The sequence below is a fragment of the Penaeus chinensis genome, chromosome 34 (genome assembly GCF_019202785.1).
Source record: "Penaeus chinensis breed Huanghai No. 1 chromosome 34, ASM1920278v2, whole genome shotgun sequence".
Lineage (NCBI taxonomy): Eukaryota > Metazoa > Arthropoda > Malacostraca > Decapoda > Penaeidae > Penaeus > Penaeus chinensis.
Window position 1 is genome coordinate 5910787 of NC_061852.1, and position 5000 is coordinate 5915786.

Here is a 5000-nt window from a genome sequence, read left to right on the forward strand (position 1 = left end):
TCCTCCCTGTCCCTCCTACTCTTTTTTTTTTCCATTTCCCCTTCTCCCTCTCCTACTTCACCTACCCTTCCTTTCTTTCTTCTCCCCCCTCTCTCGTAACCCTCTCCTTCTCTTTCGCTTTCTTCTTCTCCCTCTCATTCCTTCTCCCTCTCCCTCTGACTCGAACTCCTAACTCGTTCGTTCTTACCCTTACTCCTCACTCTCACTCTAGCTCCTTCTCCCTCTTCCTCTCCTTCTCCCTCTCACTCCCTCTCCCTCTCCTTTTCTCATTCCTCCATTCTCTTCTTCTCCCTCTTCCTCTTTTCCTCTTCCTCCTCCCCCTCCCCCTTCCCCTCCCCCTCCCCCCCTTCCCATTCCCTCTTCTTCTCCCTCTCCCCCCCCCCCCCCCCCTTTCTTGCCATTGCATGACGACTGGTTGAATCAATACCCACCGTAAGGCGTCAGAGTGTATGCATGGTTGTGTTTATGTCTAGTCTTCCCATCGCCTTCCCCTCTATCTTCCCTTCCCTTCTCTTTCCTCCCCTTCCCTTCCTCCCTTCTCGTATTCTTTACTCTCGTATTCCTTCCTACTCTCCCCTTTCCCCTCTACCCTGCTCTACTCTACTCTTATCCCCTCTTCTTTACTCTACTCTACCTTACGCACTTCGCCTCTTTCGTCTCCTCTACCCTACTCTTCTCTTCTCCCCTTCTTTCCTTCTTCCCCCACTCCTCCTCTCCTCCTTCTTCCCCGTCTCCCCTTTTTAGCCCCTTGTCTCCCCTCGCTCCCTTATTTTCTCCCTCCTTGGCCAAATCACGGGTTTCCTCACGAGAGGGAGAGAGGGTGGGGGAGAGAGGCAATAGAAGGGTGTCGTGCAACGAAGAAGAAGAGGAAGAAGAAAAAGAAGAAGAAGAAGAACAAGAAAAAGAGTGCCATCTCTTTGGTCTTGCCGGATCAGAAGACCGAAGACCGAAGAAGTCAAAATTCGAAGGAAAAAAATAAAATCTTAGCCGGAATGGACGTAAACGCAGTGTAACAAGGGTTGATGAAGGAGGGAAGGTGGGGAAGGAGGAGGAGGAGGAGGAGGAGGAGGAGGAGGAGGAGGAGAAGGAGAAGAAGAAGAAGAAGAAGAAGAAGAAGAAGAAGAAGAAGAAGAAGAAGAAGGAGAAGTAGAAGGAGAAGAAGAAGACGAAGGAGAAGAAGGAAAAGGAGTAGAAGAAGAAGAAGAAGAAGAAGAAGAAGAAGAAGAAGAAGAAGAAGAAGAAGAAGAAGAAGAAGAAGAAGAAGAAGAAGAAGAAGAAACAACTAGAGAGAAAAGGCAGCTGGCGAAAACGAAGACGACTACAACTACAACACCAACAACACCACCACAAACAACAACAACAACAAGAGAGGGCTTGGGAGGGCGAGAGGGAGGACGCGGGGGAGGGGATCCGCAAGGGAAATTCGAACCGGGGCGACGACGAGGCGATCCGAACCGAGAAACGAATCTCCGACTCCGTGTGAATTCCTCTCATTCAGGGAGACGAGAAGAAAAGAGAGAATTAAAAGGTCGCCGAAAAGGGCATTAAATCTCCCTTCTCCCTCTCACCGTCTGTCTCCCTTCCTCCCCCCCCCCCCTAGCCTCTCCCTAATAATAGAAATTATTTATTATTCACCTCCGTTGTATTTTCGTGGCTACGGTTGAGCCCGCAATCGATGTTTGGTCGACTGGGGGGTTGCCACTTCGGAGATTTCGTGTCGTGTTTTGTCAACATATTGGCTCGCGGATCTTGTGCTTATTTTGACAGCGGGGTTTCTGTCATATGTGTGGGGGAGTGGGCATATTAGAGAGATATGCAGTGCGAGTGTCAGCGATTTTTAGATTAGATCTTCGTCGGTAGAACGAAATGGCTACAAATTCGACCTCCCATTGGTCAATATCTATGACGTAACGTGCGATGACGTCATAGCTCGTTCTCTTCTGCCGGATATTTTTCTTTCGGGGATTGGCAGGTGAAATGTTTTTTGATTGTTTGTTTTGTTTTTCTATCTCCCACATTTCCAGTGAAAGGGCGGTGCAGATTATGGCAGGACAAGACTAAATACGTGTGGAGCACCCGTATGCGAATGTTGGCAGCGGTGGTGGTGGTAGTGTTGGCTGCCGGAGGGGGAGGAGGAGGGGGGGTGAGGGGGAGAGGGGGAGGCGCTGGAAGTCTAGTGGGCGGTGGCAGGACGCAGGCGCCGGTGACGTCAGCGTCCGCCTGGAAGCTCGCGGCAGAGGCACTGTGTTTCTGGCGAGTGTTCCGTCTTGCTGTGTACACCCAAGTCGCCGTCTGCCGGGATATTTTTTGCGCGGGTTCTAGTGAAGATGGGGCCGGGCCGCGGTGTAGCGTGGAGGCAGCGGTGTTAGGCCAGCAAAGCCTCAGGACTTGGAGCTTCGAGGCCCTTCCTCCTTCCTCGTGGTAGTGTCCGGGGCAGCTCAGCTCCGTCGCCGATCAATCACTCGCTGGTGCCTGGAAGCCATCTTGCCTCGGCGTGAGTATACTATAGCCGCGCCCACCGCCTCTCGCCCTCAGCCCGACGAGCCCTTTGCCTTTGCCCGATTGAGAATCCGGAGGGCCAGGGAGTGGGACTTGGGAAAGGGAAATTTCAGCTAGTTTTTTGGGGCCTGAGCGGGAGGAGGGAGGGAGGGAGGGGGACGTCGCTCCCTCCAGTGCCCCGTGTTGTGACGCAGTTCCCCCTTATATTTTTTTTTCTCCGCCGCACCAGCTGCTCTGCAACACACAGCTCTCCGCCTTCCTTTCTGTTCTTGCAGCGAGCGTCGAATCTCCGTGCAATTGAAGTAACATTTCAGGAGATGTTGCATGCAAATTACGAAATCTGCGGATCATATGTTCACGAGAGATTGCGAACCGAGAATTCCTTCAGTCAGCCCTCCGTATTGCTGAAGTCCTCCTCGTCGGTCCTCATCCCAGCTGGTCCTCCAGTTCATCCTGCAGGGATAAGGATGACGATCAACGAGGAAATTTACCTTTCTAAAGATCCTAATACTCCTCTCCTCTCTCTCCCTCCCCCTCCTTCTCCCCCTTTCCCTCCCCCTAATCACGTAACCACCCAATCCGCATTAGATTTCGGTTCAGAGGGGTTCCGTGCTGAGTTTAGAGGCTTCCGTGGTGGTTTCGGTTTACATTGCTTTGCAGTTTAGGGTAAAAAAAAAAAGGGGGGGGGGATTCTTTTACGTAATGATTCTTCTCGGTTATAAGGAATCGTGTGTATATCAACAAAGAATCCAAAATATATATCATGTTAGAGAGATGTTTAATAGGGTGGGTAATCGTCAAATTACCTTCGATATTTTGAAATTGAAAGAAAAAAAGTCAAGTATGGTTATGTATAAGTTACGGTCCCCTTTTTTGAGAATCTTTTGCAGAGATCGTTTTTTATTCGAGAACATTCTTGAGGATTTTTTTTTCAGATATATAAGTGAAGGAAATGTTTTTTTTTTTTTTTTTTTTTTTTTGTCTTTGATAAAGTTACTTTTAAAAATTGTTGGAAAAAGGACATACAAGATTATATGCGAAAAGATATACGTTGGTTGCAGCAATTACACAAAATCACGCATTCTAATCTATCTAAATAGAACATATTACATTTCGTTTTTTAGTACATTTTCTCCGCCCCGTTCGAAAGCGAAAAAGCTCTCCCATTAGAACCTCAAACTGGGTTGTCCAGACAGCCGGCGATAGGCCTACTTAACACAGGTACGGCGCGTGTCTGAGCCTATTTCGCACAGTTTGTGTGTGTGTGTGTGCGTGTCCCTATTTCACATTGATATAACTCGTGTGTATGGAGGCCTATCGCATAGGTCTTGCCCGTGGGTTGTAGTTTTGCAAAATTTTGACGTGTAGGAATATTCTCATACAGGTTTGGCTTGCGTGTAGGTAGGCCTATATCCGTTTCGGCGTGTGGTAGCGCTTCGCCGGGAGGTAAGACCGAGGATATTGATCATCAGCTGTTGTTGCAGCTGGGACAACACGGGGGGAGGGGGGAGGGAAGAGGATGCAGAGGAGTTTCTGGTTCCAGGAACTTGAGGATATAGTGTTCCGTTTAACAGGATTTTCCAGGTTATTCTGTATACTTTGATTTATATTTTATTTATTTTATTTCATTTTATTTTATTTTTATTTTATTTTTGTCTCTATTTTTTTTTTTTTTTTTTTTTTTTAAGAGAAAGAGAGATGGGTAGTTTGGCTGGGAGGGAAGAGGTGGGTTGGAGGGGGAGGGAGGGGAGGGGAGAAGGGATATAGATTGTGTTTGTCTTTCTCCTTCGCTGGTCTTTTGGTCATGGAAGGAAGGAAAGAAGACAGCAATCGAGAAAAAAAAGAGCTGTTATATCAAAAAGATTTTTGAAGATAATCATTTTCTTTTGACGGCATCGTTTTTTATTCTAAATCTTTCGTGTGTTTTATCTTTTTTTCGTATTTTTTTTTTTCTTCATTTTCTGCACACGAAAACTTCACCCAAAGCCATATTAATCAACCCGGCTTCGTCTTGAAAAAAACACGAGGTGCAAGCGAGCAAGAACAAACCTTGGCAAGCAAAAGCAAGTAAAAGCAAGCGAAGGCAAGCAAGAAAAGCATCAAAGTGGCTTATTCATTCATACGATCTTGCAATAAAAAAGCAAGCAAAGGCAAGCAAGCAAGCAAAGTGGCTTAGTCATTCAGACGATGTAGCAAGCGAGAACCATCAAGTGTCGAGGTGGTCAATACTCTAAGGGGAGGGGGGAGAGGGGGGAGAGGGGGGGAAGAGGAGATTGATGAGGTCATCCGGGGTCATCAAGGCAAGGGGAGGATTGGCGGAGGGGAGATGAGGATGGGGTTGAGTGAGGGGAGGAGGAAGGGCTTAGAGTGGATTAGCCATCTTGTTTTTCGTGGGAATAAAGAAGGGAATAGATTGATTCGCAGATTAAGTTTTTTTTTTTTTTTTAATTTTTTTTAAGGGTTTTTGGTGTAAGTAAAGAATAAAGGAAATAGTAGATAAT

General features: G+C 47.3%; 1 protein-coding gene across 19 annotated transcripts in view; it reads left to right on the forward strand.

Moving 5' to 3' along the window:
* Nucleotides 1–5000, forward strand: part of LOC125043462 (kinesin-like protein unc-104) — a 117904-nt gene that overhangs the window by 7947 nt on the left and 104957 nt on the right. The window contains exon 1 of one of the 19 annotated variants that reach the window (XM_047639535.1): nucleotides 2258–2494. The exons of the other annotated variants lie outside the window; for them this stretch is intronic. The gene's annotated coding sequence lies outside the window, so the exon portion shown is untranslated. Of the gene's footprint in view, nucleotides 1–2257; nucleotides 2495–5000 lie in introns of those variants that run through there. 19 annotated transcript variants of the gene reach the window in all.